The sequence below is a fragment of the Caretta caretta genome, chromosome 10 (assembly GCF_965140235.1).
Source record: "Caretta caretta isolate rCarCar2 chromosome 10, rCarCar1.hap1, whole genome shotgun sequence".
NCBI lineage: Eukaryota > Metazoa > Chordata > Testudines > Cheloniidae > Caretta > Caretta caretta.
The window spans coordinates 81,998,585-82,014,529 of NC_134215.1; the positions used below are offsets into that span (position 1 = coordinate 81,998,585).

Consider the following 15,945-nt stretch of genomic DNA (forward strand, 5'->3'; position numbering starts at 1 on the left):
CATCAATATTTTCCCGTTTCTTGTTTTTCAATTTTTAACTAAAATACTAGGTTGTTAGTCAAGCGAGAGAAACAGTGCATTAAATATAACTTGATCAGAATTCTGATCTTACTTTGCCCTAGTTGCTGGAGGCACAACATAAAGGTTAATAACAGATACAGGACCCCGTGCATTTAACCACAGCACTGCTACATATCACAAAGTGACAATTAGAAACTCCTGCGGAATACCAATGGCCGGTGATCAAACAGACTTCAGCAAAACCAGTAGATATCACATTATCCCTGTTCTTCATTCATCATTTATCTGACAGGGTACAAAGATTATATTGAGCGTTGGGGGTTGCTCTTTCTGTTTTGTCACACAAATGATCTACCATATAAGATGAGGGCAAGGTGGGGTGGGAGGGAGAATGAAATCGGCTTTACTTCAATGAGCTTCGTCAACAACTTTGCGACAACCCCCCCACCCGCTCTAGCAAAGAGGAGACTACTGAGTTCTTCAGGGCTCAGCCAGCACTAACCAGGCACACCTGGAAGGTTGCTCTGTCTGGAGGGGTGGGGAGGGGGAGTTTAAAAAGAGACAGCCTGCCACTGGAAGGGGAGCGAATATAAAGAAGACAGCTGAGCACAGAAACAGATCAGCCATGATGGTGCCTGTCTCAGGCCTGACTGTCCCTGACACTGCATGGACCAGGTATAAAGCATGGTGATCTAAGAGGAGGGGCTGGAGGCAGACTCTAATTAAAGGTATCAGCTGATAAGCCAAGCCCCAAAGGGGTGACCCCAAAAGACTGCATAAGAGACAGACCACCTTTGCTTTCCTTTTCCTCTGATTCCCCTCTCTCTCAAAGGAAAGAGAGAAAAAAGGACCTTTTGATGGTTGTTTGGTTTGCTTGGAGAAATCCTCAAGTGCTACAAACGGGGGGCAGGTCATTGTAAATAACTTAAATTGTAGTCTGGAGGGGGCTTGGGAGCGCCCCCCCCCGCAACTTGAAATCTGTTTATAAGGAACTGATATTATGATTGAGGGGATTTTTTAAAATTGGTATCCGTAACCTCATTGAACTACATAAGATGACTGTCTTCTGTGAACAGCGTGGACTGACAGTGACTTTCACTTTTCTCTCTCTGCTAACAGAAATCATAATGCTGCTCTTGGCTTCCAGTGGGCCCCGCTTTCTTGGCAGAATGTACTGGACTCTAGATCCTGCCGACCAGGGTATGTGTGTGTCCACAGTTACATGCTGTAGGCTGCACCGAAAGCAACGGGAGTGGAAAACAGACGGAAGCTCACCATGAAACGTATGTGGCAGATAAGTTAATTAAAGAGTAATAACTCTTTAAGTCGCATTTTGAGTACTAGCTACTTCCGAAACAAATGAATGGCAAGCCATTAGGCACTCAACATTTATTTAATTAGGATGACTATAAAGAGTTATTATTCTTAGTAATTTGATGTTTCTAGCTATCTGTGTTCTTAATTATTCCTTGTGTTGTGATGCACCTCTCCTTCTGTCTACAGACAGTGTACGATGCCCCACAATCAGCAGCTTCCATCATATTATCATTCATGCTTTGCAGGCCGCCCCCATATCTGCAGCAGGATGTAAATCTCACTGCCTGTAAAAACTCCTTTATGAGTGTACACATAGATTGTCAAAGGCTTAAAACTACCATTATAATTCAGTCTCCTATTTGTTGGACTACTTGAGCTTTGACTTTGTGGGCTGTAATGTTAACAAAACCCTTGACTGAACGTATAAGTCAATGTCAACATGTAACCTCACTAAGTGCTCTGTAACCTTTCAGGTGTAATATGGGAACCTAACTTGCAAAGCAAAGTGTAGTATTTATTATTATGTATTTGTACAGTGCCAAGCACAATGGGCCCTGGTCCATTACTAGTAATGAACCAGGGCCCATTGTGCTTGGCACTGTACAAACACAGAACAAAAAGACCGTTCCTGCCCCCAGAGCTTACAATCTAAGTATGAGACAAGAGACAACAGATGGCTACAGATACCTAAAAAGGGGAGTATGAGGGCACAATGAGACAATATTGGTTGGCATGACAGGCAGAGATCACCACATACCAGCAGCCTATCCATTGTCAAGTTTTTGGCAGTATCATGGCAAAGGAGAGTTTTGTGCCTTCTTGGATTTTTTTTTAGTGGTTTATCCTTTTGTGTTTAAGGAAGTTTACAAGATTGAGACATGCAAATACTAAGCTTCCAGTGAGTAAGAGAAGGACAGATATGTGCTAAAGATACTAGACTAGGACTCAGGAGATTTGGGTTCCCTTCCCAGACTTCCTGTGTGACCTGGGCCAAGTCACTTGTGGGCTGGTTATTTACAGGTGAGAAATGCCCACAACTCCAATGAAGTCAACGAGCCCTGTGGGTGCTTAAAAAACCGGCCCTTTATCTCACTCTCTGCTTCAGTTCCCTCTTTAGAGAGTGGTGATAATAGTACTGCCTTTGTCTGTCTCGTTTATTTAGGCCCTAATTCAGTAAAGCATCCCTATTCAGGATAGCACTTAAGTATGCACCTAACCTTAAGCACGTGCTTAAGTGTTATCTTGAATTGGGGCCTTTGATTGTAATCTCTCTGGACTGGGGACTGTCTCTTAGTATGTGTACATATATGCACAATTCATAGTAGCATGGGCCCTAATTTCGGATGGACCTCTAGGTCTGTGGTTTGCAACCAGGGGGCTGGGGCCCACTGGGGGGCCGCAAGCAGGTTTTTTTTGGGGGGGGGGGCACCAAGCAGGGCTGGCATTAGACCTGCAGGGGCCCAAGGTAGAAAGTCAAAGCCCCATCACCTGGGGCTGACACCCAGGGCTCCAAGTCCCACCACCTGGGGCTGAAGCTGAAACCTGAGCAACTTAGCTTTGCAAGGCCCCCTGTGGCTGTGGAGTTTTTATAGCATGTTGGGGGGGGCCTCAGAAAGAAAAAGATTGAGAACCTCTGCTCTAGGTAATAGGTACCCTACCCAATATTTATAATTGACAGCTGTAATGTTTGTTTTTCCCTATTTGAGATAAATATCATCAACAGTCACCTAATTCCTATGACTTATTTTTAACAGATACATTTTTTTCCCTTTCAGATGTATGGATTTTCTCAGCACTACAAATCAAACTAATAGGTGATATATCGGCCTAATTCTATTTCTATTGAAGTCTATGGAATTTTTTCCTTTGACGTCAATGAGAGCAGGATTGATTTCTATGCATGTTCCATTTGTTGCTGAGATTTTAAGAATGAATTTTCTTTTTTCCATTGCCAAAGACAGATAACAGCAGTAGAGGTAGAGGAGTCATCTAATAACCACATATTAATACATGAATCATCACCTTAGAACCCAACTCAGTAAAAGACTGAAAGGAAAATAACTGAACTTGATATTTTGGCTGTCTGAAGTAAAGGATTTTCCAAATAACGCACAGCAGAAAATCTGTAAAAACAAGATAATAAATGCAGAATAAATTTTCATTTTAGCTTTGGGATCACACACATCCTTTAAATGCTGTTTAAATGCATTATAATACTTAGGGCTCTACTTGAAAACCCCTCTGTGCTTTGCTGAAACCCGAGCAGAGAAAATCTGTTAAAACTCTCACTTTTAAGCATACCTAATCACCTTCTGACATAGAATTCTCATTCAGTATTTTAAAGTGAAATAGCCACAATGGAGGATAGTCCAAATAAATCCAAGAAATCTAAATAAAATATTTCCATTCTAAATTAAGACTCTTCCATTTATGGAAGGTAAAAAATCTGACTTTTCTCCGGTTCTGCTTATTCTTCATGGTATTTTTGATATTGCCTGAATAAAAAAAGTATATCCCCAAAGGCACAATTGTGACTGAATACCAAAGCCCCAATTCACATAGCAGGGTGTGAGACTGGGGATTCATTTATCCTGTTCCTGCTGAGGAATCCAGTAGTTTTCCAGTGATGAAGTTGGTGACAAAGCACTGCAATCAACAGCAGTCCTTGGTGTTGCCTACAGTCTTGGTGATATGTGCCTTTAAACTTGAGGGTGGCCCAATCCACATAACCTGAATCCAGGTTTTTGAACCTGCCTCAACCTCAGAGTTATTTGGATTTGGGGTGCTGCTTCCAAAGATAAGAGCATGGAAGGATCCAACAATGATGGTAGAGGACCTCGAAAAGTTGTGCGGTCATTTAAACAAGAGTTTAACAGTAGAACCCCTATTTTATTAATCTAATTGAGGATTGAGAGATTCATAAAATTGAACATCTCGAAACTAGAGTAGGTACAGTGCATAGGCTGTAGTTTGGTGCACTGTATTGCCTCCTTCTTGCCCTTCAAATCCCACTGCACAGTGACTTCCAAACCACTGAAGGCATGAGGATGGGAAGAGCTGTTGACTTGTTTTTCATCAACATCACTTTTGTGATGTGGGGTTTTTTCAGGTGGGAAAACTAGTTTGTATAACTGGTCATTTATAAGATTTAAATGTTTGTAAAATCAAGGCTCTACAGTATCTATTTCCTTGAGGACTTCCGTAGCAAGCGCCAAGGATAACCTCAACATTTTGTCACAGTAGATGCTGTAGTGCTAACAACTGCCCACAAAAGAAACAACTGGATAAAGAACTGCGAAATGTGTATGCTAGAGATCTGGCCCAGGCAGACTGTCTGTTGGAGGATACCACGGGGCACAAGGCATGACTGCGCTGTGGATTGTGTGCTGAACAGGCATGGCTGGACTACAGTGGAAGAATGCTGACTTAAGAGGAGCTGAGGCATCTCTAAGAAATTTATTTCTCCTTTGTATTTAGGTGTAAAGGTAGTGGTTTTTCTACTTAAGGAAAGGGTTGAAACAGATTGTGAAATCGCCTTGGTTCTTGTAAACTTTTCAAACCTTTATGATAATCTATTTAAGATTAGTTGGTCAAGCTAAATGTTGCATTTTGCACAGTTCTATACTTCATTCCCCTTCTACATGTTGTACTGAACTGATACTGGCTTTTGATTGTCTAACCAAATAGGCTGAAGTTCTTTAAAGCAAGGACATTTGCCTTCTATGTGCTGAGTTTTTGAAACACTCTGCTTGGGAGTAATATTCCATTAGCTCCATTTGGCCTATTCTGCTACCCTTACTTTAAGAAGTAATTGTGGCATTAAGTACACCAGTGTGCCCAACGATAAAAGAACTGGGCCTTCAAATTTAAAGTTTTCTTTTTTATTGTTTTATTTTAATGTGGGGAAACTGACAATTTATATTGAACTATATTCCCTGTACAGCACTTTGAGAAGTTCTAATTCAAAAGGTGGTAAATATAAGAAATGTATTGTATATGACCTATTACATCTGGCACAGGAATGTAAACGCATCACTATGGGTTTTGAATTCATTTGCAACTGTGAATTTCTGAAAGTGACTTCCTGCGATGACTACTGTTATAAGTACCTATTGTGTTCTTTAAAAAAAAAAAAAAAAGCAATAACCTTTCAGAATCCTCACATTTCTTTGCACTTTACTTTACGATTCTGCCTTCCCTATGTAACTTTAAAAAATGAATACTTTAGAAGAGGGAGTGTTGTGTGCATGTGACCATGGAAGCAATCTTTGGGAGAAACTTGAAAAATAATTCTGTTCACATTTTGAAAAGTCATCAGAATCACAATTTAATTTTAAGACCCTTCAATTGCATGTGACCTTTAGCATCATTTTAAGTAACATAACAATGAAGCACCATAAGATACTTTTCCCTCTTCTACAATTTGTCCAAAAGTGATTAATTAAGATAATGCTTTAATTAAGGCCCTTACTGAGTGCTTTTTCACTTGGTTAATTTGAAATCAGTGAAAGGTCAATCTACCATTATCCTCCTGAGTTCATGAAGCGCTAGACACACAAAGGGATTTAGGTGCCTCAATCCAAAATTTAGATCCTCAAATCCCCCTCCTTAGCTGCTGTCTAACCCTGAGGGCACCTTTGTTTCTGCTGCTAAAGTCTCCTAGGTGCTTTCATTTCTTCTGCTGGGTATGCATACAGCCATCTACGGGTATGTCTGCAACATAACTTCCAGCTTGGGTAGACATACACTAGCTTTGATTGTGCTAGACTGTTAAAAATAGCAGTACAGTTGTTTGCTGAACAGACAGCACGATGGGCTAGGACAGGGGTGGGCAAACATTTTGGCCCAAGGGCCACATATGGGTATGGAAATTGTATGGCGGGCCATGAATGCTCACGAAATTGGGGGTTGGGGGTTCAGGAGGGTGCTCTGGGCTGGGGCTGAGGGGTTGGGAGGGTGGGAGAGGGATCAGGGCTGGGGCAGGGGTTTGGGTTGCAGGAAGGGTTCAGGGGGACAGGCTCTGGGTGGCACTTACCTCAAGCAGCTCGCAGAAACAGCAGCATGTCCCCACTCCAGCTCCTACCTGGAGATGCAGCCAGGCGGCTCAGCGTGCTGCCCTGTCCACAGGCACCATCCCTGCAGCTCCCACTGGCAGTGGTTCCCGGCCAATGGTAGCTGTGGGGGCAGCACTTGGGTGGGGGCAGCATGTGGAGCCCCCTATGCATAGGAGCTGTATGGGGGGATATGCTGCTGTTTCTGGGAGCTGTGTGGAGTGGGGCAAGACCCTGACCCTGCTCCCTGGCTGGAGTGCCAGAGCGGGGCAAGCCCTGGACCTCACTTCCCGGCAGGAGCTTGACGGCCGGATTAAAATGTCTGGAGGGCCGGATGTGCCCCCGGGCCATAGTTTGCCTGCCCCTGGGCCGTAGTTTGCCCACCCCTGGGCTAGGGGCCCTGAGTACAATCCTGTCCAAGATCCTCAGTGTATATAGATGGAAGTTGGTATGCGTCTGTCTTTAGTGCACTAGCGTGATCAGTGCAAGCGTGGGTATGTCTACTTGAGCTGGGAATTGTATCTTCCAGCTGCAATGTAGACATACCCTATGTCCCAGGTGCCTAATCCCTACTGGAATCCTTACACTAGCTCTTTCCCACCTGTCTTACCTATGGGACTGGATCCAACAGGTGTGCTCAGATCCCAGACACTGAGAGTAGAAAGCACTGCATCACCTTTGTAACCAGGGGGTTAGAGCACTTGTCCAAAATGTGGGCAAGCTATGTTCAAATCCTCCCTCTACCAGCTATGGAGTAGGAATCTGAACCCAGCTCTCTCTTCTCCCATGTATTTAGATGGGGGTATTGTGGGGGTAAATCTCCCTCAGTCTCCTCTGTTGAAGCTGTTCCACTGTGTCTGAAAAACTTATGTAGCCAGTGAGAGTACAAGAATGGCTTTCTAGGCAGTGGTTAGGGCACTCACTGGGAATTAGGAAGAGTCAAGTCCCTGTTCCAATTGCTATTTAATTACTTATATAAAGTGGAACAGCTTCAACAGGAGACAGTGAGAGACCCATGCCAGAATCCCCTTCACCCAGTGGTTAGAGCACTCACATAGGCTAGCTGGGGTCAAATCCCTGCTCCGCCTCAGGGGATGTCTACACTACAGCCCTAAGTCAATCTATGTTAGGTTGACTTACAACCACCACGCTAATTACTGTGGTGACTGATGTCCACACGACCCTCCTCCTGTCGATGGTGTGCATCCTCACCAGGAGCGCTTCCACCAACTGAAGAGAGGCAAAGTGTGATCCAGGGCAGGAGTGGGGGGCAGCCGCTCGGGTTTCATGGCTCCCGAAGTGGGGAATGGGGAGCCTCCGGGCAGGAGCCTGGCTGGAAGTGGACAGCCAAGGGCAGCTGGACTCTAGCTGCCCACCTTTCTTGTCAATTTAACAGCTCCAGTATGGAGCAGTATGACAAGACAGCCAATAGCTGATGAAAGCAACGCAGTGTCTACAGAGACACTCCGTCACCCTAACTACACCGACATAAGCCCTACACCTCTCATGGAGTTCTGACTTCGGTGTACTAGGGCATTTACATTGGTGGGACAAGGCTTTAATGTAGCTACTGACATAATTAAATGTAAGCAGCCTTACATCAACCTAACTGTGTAGTGTAGACCAGGCCTCAGCTTACTGGCTTTTGCAGTTCCCCTTCTTAGGTGCCGAACGCTTCCCTTGGTGTAGGGAGCCTGGGCATGTACCTTGGTGCTGTGGATTCCAGTAGGTGGCAGGGTGCCTAAAGTTAGGCATTGCAGTGCTGAACCTAAGTCCCCGTTGTGGATCTAGCCCTAAGTGACTCAGGCAACAGTTGTAATTTAGCAATGGAAGTTTATACTAAAACTGAAAGAATCCTGGACCTGAAATATCTAAGTAAGGCTGGATTAAAGGTCGAGGGCATAATTTTCTCCTTACCCCATCAGTGTAAATCCTGAGTTACCACTGGTGTAATACCAGCAGAAAAATGGTATGAGAAGAAAATCAAGCCCAGGGTCTGGTTTTGGAACTGACTGGCAGAGGAAGCCTGACCAAACAATAAGCCAGTGAGAATGTAAAGGCCATGTGGTCAGATCCCTGCCATAGGGAAATCCCCAGATAGTGTAAAGCTGGCTCTCCTCTACCTTCTCCCAGCACCCAGTAGCATGGAAGAACATACCAGGGCATGGCTGGAGACTGCTGCACTCTATCTTGGGCAGTGGACTGGCCCCTAATAGGACCCAGTGATCTGACCCTAAGAATTTATCCATGGATTGGGACAAAAAAAACAATCCTGCAAATGCCTTACTATCTAGATGATGAAGTGCTTGCTGCTACAAATAACCCTATTACTTTATGTAGGACCTTTCTCAGTAGTGAGCACTGTTAGTCAGGTAGTAAAGGTTTACAGAAGGGGAGCTGTAGAAGTGGTGGAATTGTGCATGTTTCAATGCAATAATTGTGTGAAAACCTAAAGTTCTGAGCCATGAAGCAGCCCAGAACTAAACTGAGATTTGTGCTGAGAAACCTTGTGAAGATTTTTTTGCAATTTTCACACAGCACTAGCCAAGAATATCTCTATACTAATCGAGATGAACATGAATTAAACATATTGAAAGTATCTCAGATTTTGTTTCAATTTATTTTTCTTCTCTTTTTTAAAGGCTATTAAGCGAGGGAAGAAAAATGTGGCTGTTAAATCCCAGCATATGTAGTTATGAATCTCTTTATTTTTCCTATAATTCCTCTTGACAAAATAATTAGCACATGTACAAAGTGAATGGAAGCATAGAGCACTGATGTTTGAGGAGACTCTGAAGGCTCCTATGGCTGTGAGCTGAAGCCCTGCTACAGCTCTAATGAACTGAAAAGATACCTGCTCTCTGAAAGGGGTGTTAAAACAGCAATACTTCTGAAGATTACATGGGGCCAGATCCTTACAGGGTGTGGACTGTGTGGCTAACTTCAATAGAGCTACACAGACTACATCAATTAAGGAGTGGCCCACAGTGTTTTCAAAGCACTACATTGTAGAAGAATCATATAGTATCTTTAACTTTTAGGATTTTAAATGTGCAGAGTGGACTGAGTAGGTTTTCCAAAAAAAAAAAATCTGATAGTACTGTATTCTTCCTAAAACCACAGGGCAGAGAAATCTGGAACACCAAGAGCATAGCTATAAAAAGATCGCTTTAAAAAGATAAATTGGTTTAATTTTTGCACTTACAAAATTTGAGATTCAGTGTGAAATATTCATTCAGTAACTGTTAGATGAGACAAGTTGAGCACAGTGCCTACTCACTTCGCTGAAGGTGGCTCTCTGAGAGTCCTGTTGGCAGCAGTATGTAGGCAAGATGCATGACTCAAGACATGAAGATAGGAAACTACATTAATCTGTTGTTGGCTGTAGTGGTTACCCACCAAAGACTAGCTACCAGGGTTCCAAACTGATTTGTGGATGCAATGGGGAGAAATGTCAGGCTACATGTTTTTAACTCCCACACCTCATGCTGCTCCTAAAAGAAGCGTTCAAGGAAACCGGTGAAGGTGGAGTCACCGTAGGAGCACGTGGTCCCCAAGCAGTCACTCAAGTGTTTACACAGGTGCATCCACAATATTAGTCTTTATGCTGATTTAAATGGAGATCACACTCAACCTGTTTGTGTTAATGGGACACAGGTTCAGATTTTCCCTTCCAAGATATCTGAAATTTAAAAGAGACACATTCTGAATGATCTAAGGAGAATGTGCCCACATACTGTGGTTTAGAAAGGGGATCAGTGACTCCCTAAGGCTGCATTATGAATGCAGGAGTAGATAGTCTTAGGATAGTTTTCATATCTTGTGTATTAGCCACCCTAAGGGTCCTTACCCTAACAATTTTCATGAAGCTGCACCAGGACGTGGTCATCACATCATGTCTAGGTTCTATGGGGCAGTTAGATTGGTGTATGGTGAGGCTGCGACTGAGGCTGGGGCGGTTCTGTAACCACTTTGAGGTCCTCACTGATGAAAAGAGAACAAAGAGGCTGAAGCTCAAGCTTCATGCTTTTGGGAGAAGGTTTGGCTGGGGACTCTGTAACATGGTTGGACTTTCCCCACCTCTTGTGATGGTGGGTGCAGAGCCTGGCTGGGAGCAGCAACCCAGGCTCTCGGAAATAGGAGGCGGATACCAGTGTCTGAGCCCCCAGCTAAAAGACTTGTGGGTAGAGCAGGTGTTTAAGGGCTGCTGGTGAGAAACAGAGAGCACAAAGGCCACGGAGGACACCAGGTGGATGGCAGCTCAAAGGGGACGTCCTTAAAGACAGGCGTCTAAAGCGCTCTCCTCTGAAGCTTGTTTTTCCCCTTCTCACTCCCTGTGGCACCTCAAGGCTATGTCTACACTGCAGCTGCGCCACTGGAAGGTCTCCCAGGCAGCTGCTCTATGTACAGTTAAACCGCCCTGGTGGAGCAGGGGGAAGCTAGGCCAGTGCGAGCCTCTCTCGCCCCCACAGCTGTGTCCACGCCGGCTCTTTCGCCTGTGAAACTTATTTCGGTCGGGGGTGGGGGTTTTTCCACAGCCCTGACGGGCAAACGTTTTCCTGACCGGAGTGCGGACAAAGCCCGGCCGAGGGTTCCAGCCGCCCGCCCCGCGGAGGGAGGCTGCCACCGCGCCCAGCCCAGGGCCAGCGGCCACCGCGAGCGGAGCGGCCAGGCGGGGTCAGAGCAAGGGCCCACCTAGCCCAGGTCCCGGCTGCCGACAGCGGCCGGCGCCAGGTGCCCCCGAGGGGAGGAACAGGGCAGGGGAGCGCCCGGTGCCCGGCGCCCGCTCCAGCCGGCGGCGCGGCTGGGCAAAGGGCCCCGAGCGGGCGCCGGTGGGGAGATGAGGAGGGGGCGGGGGATTGGCGGGGTTCCCACGAGCCCCGTCCCGCAGGGGGCTCCCGCGGCGAGGCCCCGCCCCGGGCGGGCGTGAGCCGCGTGTCCCCGCTCCGCGAGCAGCCCCCGCCCCGCCGGCGCGCTGGGATTGGACGGCGGGTCCCACCCTGGCCCGCCCTCCTTGCGGGCGGAGCGCTGTGATTGGGCGATGTGTCCCCGCCCCTCGCCGGGTTCTCGCGGGAAGTGGGGGCGGAGTCGCTCCCCTCCCCCCGCCCCCCCCCCGGCGCTGTGGTTCCGCCGCGCCCGCCCCGCGCAGGTAGGAACTTCCGGGGGGCTCCGCGGGTGTACGGTCGCCAGGTGCCCCGGACCCGAGGCGAAGGGGCTGCGGGCGCCGCGACGTGGGGCGCCGGGGAGGGTCTGGGGGCGCCCGTTGCCGGGGCCGGCGGCGCCCGTTGCCGGGGCGCTCCTACCTCAGCGCGGCTGCCTGTGGGCGCAGCTTTCCAGCCCCGCGCCCGGCGGCGCGCGGTGATTGGCCGGCGGTCTGGGGGCGGCGCGCTGGGATTGGGCCGCGCGTGGCCCCGCCCCGCCCCGCTGGCCGGGGAGGGGGGGGGCGCCGCGGGGGCGGGGTTCGGCGCGGCCCCACGTCGCCGCCTCCCGGAGCCCCCCGCACTCTGGTTCCGCCCGGGCCGGGGACAGGCGGGAGCTGCCGCGCCGAGGGAGGCCCGCGCCCAGCCGCCCTGCACAGGTGGGAGCCGCCGGGGCCCGCGGGGCGGGGCAGCCTGGCAGCCGGGACCCGGCCAGGGGCTGTGCCGGCTCCGGGGCCGTCTCGGTCTCCTCTCCCCGGCGTGTGGGCTGGCTCGTGTCCCGCGCAGTGGCCGGGGCTTGGGGGGCCGGGGCCGGCTGCGGGGGCTCGGCTGCCCCCCCCCCCGGGGCTGTGGGCCCGGCTTCCCCTGACAGGTGGGGCTGGGGAGCGGCGGCCGCCGCCGCCCCCCCTGGCTTGAGGTGGTTTCCATCGTACGCAGGGGTGACCGTCTGGGTCATGGCTCTCAGCCCCCCCCCACTGTACACACTGTTCCAGCCCCCCCACCCCCCCACCGGTTTGACCCCTGCCTCGCCTCGGGGCCATGCGGGTTCCTGGAGGATCTCTGCTGGGGGGAGCGCCCGGTCTGTGCAGTCTCCTGGTCTCTTTCCTCCACCCTGTTCCTCTGACTCCCTCTAGCAGTTGTCAGGCTGCCCGACGAGTACAGAGCCCGGTGGGTTCGGGTCTGGCCACAGCAAGCGCCTGCCCTGGTGCAGAGAGTAGAAGCTGAGGAGGATGGTGCCTGGGAGCGGTGTGCAAGGGTTATAGGCAAGACTGTCTGGAAACTCCCTGGAGAGACCACAGAAGAAACAACCAACTGGGAAGTCAGACCGCTCTGAGACTGTTGCAGAAAGGAGACATATTTGCTTTACCCTGACAGCCTTGGTTGTAGCTGTTTTCAGTCAAACCCGGCCACCACTTTTTCAGCTCCATGCTCTTCTGTGTCTGTATCAGAGTTTTACACTCTTGCTTTCTTGTTCACTTTGGCTTCTGTGCAAAGTAAATAAAAGTGCTTCCGTCCATTCTCTTCCTCAAGTTGCTTAGTAGAAGGGGCTTCACATTTCAGGATGGAGATTTTGAAATTCCAGGTCCAGGAGGAGAAGGGAGAGCAATAGCAGCTCTTTCTGGAGAAAGGATAAAGGCACTGATTACAGGTTGATATTTGTTTCATTCATCAGAGTGGGTAAAGTACTGCGTCTTGCTGCCAGAGCATTGTATGAGTAACCCGATCTTGAACAAACACCCATAAAAATTTGCCACCCTTAGGATGATCCTCTAAAGAAACGGATCATTTTGATGGGTGAGTAAACTTACTCATCCCAATGGAGTGGGTGTGTAGAGTTTTACGAGACTAACGTAACTGGATCTGAAATGTTCTATGGTGACTGGAGACACTTTGGGAATTTTTATGCGAGCTGTTTTCTTGGTCAAGAGCAGCCTTTTCTTTGTGTGCTTCATTACTGCAGGTGCAGTCTGGCATAGAAGAGAGCTTGTGAATAGCTCTTTGTATTGTGCCAGCACCTGTTCATGTGGAACTGAGGTAGTTTTACTGTCTCCTTAAAGGTGTAATGTGGACTGACTAAAGCAGAAATATTTAAAGCTCAGGTTATGCTTCTGACCCTAACTTATCCCCTATTACTTGGCTATTGCTAGTGTCTTGTTGCCAGCTACTTGTGCTGTCACAAGGCAACATGAATTAAACATAGGGACACAATGTTGAATTTTCTAACCCTTTTTTTAAGGGTTTTCCTCTGATCTGTAATAGTGGATCTTGACTCGTTATTCTGGCCTCCCAAAAGACATGGATTTCCCTCTTGGTAGTGGTGTTGGTTCCATAGAAGTGGGACAGAATATTAGCTGCTTATGTGGGACAGAAAGAATTTTGATTTGTTAGACTTTTATCTTAGGAAATACAAAAATTTAGGATTACTTAATCTTTGATGCTACTATAGCTGTTACAATTAGTTGCAACAGTTCTGTGATTCTAACAACCGTTTCAGTGGGGAGTGCCTTTTCGTGAAATATACCTATATCCTCTGGCTACATCCATGGAACCACTCCAATTTGATCTCACCATTTTGATGTAGAAACTTCATAAAAATGCTAATGCTCTTCAAAGATAGTTGTGCAGTTGATTAGCTTTTTTGTCAGATGATCCAAAACCACAAAGATGGCTGTCTCTCTCTCTTTCCCCCCCTTCCCCCTTGATGTTCCGTTTATAAAATAGGCAGACCAGTTTAGGTAACTTTTTGTTCTAAATATGCCTAACCATGGCATAATGCTGATTAAGGGCCCAAGCTATAGTGGGTCTAGTAAGCACCCCCAACAGGAGAAACCGCTTCCATTTTGCACTGTTTATGTAACATTCAAATATAACTATTGATCAAAATATTCTTTGTGGAAATATGTATGCCCCTTTATATCTGTCTGTGTCAAGAGACAATTTTGTGAATAGTTTGCTTAGTGGGTGAATTCAAAAGGCCTAGCAGGATGTAGAAGTAGAGATTGTATTAGTCCATTTATCAAACTTGCATTTAAAAACCCCCACTTATTTTATTTTGGACTAAAATGAAGCTTGATTGTTCTTAAGGGATAAAGCAAAAATAGCTTCTTCCAGATAGTTTTCAATGTATGGAAGATCATAACTGATTTGTGGAGTAGCAGAGTAAAATATATCGGATATCTAGATAAACAGGTAAAATCGTTCTGAGTCCGTATGGAGTCTCAGTTACTTAATTGGTGCGGTCTGGCTTAAATTTGCAGCTATATAAGGAAAACCTACAAATATTCAGGAGGTTGCATTTTTGTTTTTAAGTACAGTACGTATAGTAGGAGAAACTTAAATGTCACTATCTATGAAACTGCATGCATTGCTCAGGAATGTTCTTTAAACAAATAAATATTTCTTACACCTTTTTTCCTCCCAAGTATGTAATAAGTGGTGCCTGACTGTTCTTTGAAATATGGGCGGGTGGATTTCTGCATCTTTTGGATATTGTAGAACATCCAAGCGATGTATGTTTGTGTTTATATGTAGCAGGTATGACATGACAAATGTTACTAGGGCATTTATTTAAAAAGATATGGAAATGTTTAACAATTAAGAGGTTATGGTAAGCATATTAAAACTTTGTCCAAACACAGCACTTTAATGTTTAGTAGCTGGGCATATAGCTTGTCTAAAGCCACATTCTAAGTGGCTGGCTGAACTTTTGGTGCATGTTTGTGCAGGTGGGACCTTAAATTGCTGGGAGAAGACTATAGAGTAAAGGCAGCTGGGCATGTGGTGAACAGAAATGGGGATAGAGAAGAATGCAATGGTTTTAAACTGTTCCCTCTGTTTCTTTCTCCCCATTCAATGCACTTCCCCTTCCTTCTCTCCCTTGAAAAGGTTGCTGTTGATAACAGTAGTTTGTGGATCTCTAGGCACTTTCTATCATAAAATCTATACAGGTTCAATATTACTAATGTAAGTTTTTAGTATAGATAGTTAGTTCAAAGTGAGTGATGGGCCACAATCTGCTGAAAGGGCAGCTGGGCTTCTGAGGGATGAGGAAAAGGCTCCAGATAGTTAGGTTCTAGTGTCAACTCCTTAGGCAAATCATCTCAACTTTCTATCTTAAAAATGAGGATAATATTACTTACCCACCTTTGAGTTGTTTCAGATCTATGGTTGAGAAGTGTTGTATAAGAATAAGTATGTGTTAGTTCGTGGGACCTGTAAATTATGTCAAGGTTAAAATGTATATTGTGTATATACTACATAGTAAAGAAAAGCCTGGTGTCCTCATTCCACTATTTTCTTTAATCCCGGGACTGCTTCTCATTTTGAAAGGATAGATTAAGTTCTTCGAGTGCTTGTTCATGTTGGTCCCAATCAGGTATTTGCGTGTGTGCATGGCAGCTGGAAGCTTTTTCCCCTAGCAGTATTCGTCAAGTTAGCTTGGGACCCCGCTGGAGTTGCACCTTCATGGCAGAAAATATAGAGCCCTGTCGACCCTCCACCCCTTCAGTTCCTTCTTACTGTCTGTGACGGTTAGCTGGAACCTCTCACAGCTCTTGCCATGGCAAGCGCCGTTAGCAGTGTCCATTGTACATAGTTGTTTACCTCTTAGTGTAGTTAGTATTAGCAAATCTCGGCCC

The 15,945-nt window shown here is 46.7% G+C and overlaps 1 protein-coding gene and 1 long non-coding RNA gene across 4 annotated transcripts in view; both read left to right on the top strand.

Moving 5' to 3' along the window:
- The first annotated feature begins 1,019 nt into the window (after positions 1-1,019).
- On the top strand, positions 1,020-5,484 carry LOC142073509 (uncharacterized). The gene is made up of 2 exons (XR_012670398.1): positions 1,020-1,304; positions 3,114-5,484. It is a non-coding gene; the product is annotated as an uncharacterized LOC142073509 (long non-coding RNA).
- Positions 5,485-11,845: 6,361 nt separating this feature from the next.
- Positions 11,846-15,945, top strand: part of GLCE (glucuronic acid epimerase) — a 108,140-nt gene continuing 104,040 nt past the window's right edge. For 2 of the 3 annotated variants that reach the window (XM_048866853.2, XM_075133260.1), the window contains exon 1: positions 11,856-11,967. The gene's annotated coding sequence lies outside the window, so the exon portion shown is untranslated. Of the gene's footprint in view, positions 11,968-15,945 lie in introns of all 3 variants that reach the window. The other variant, XM_048866851.2, reaches the window with a different exon arrangement.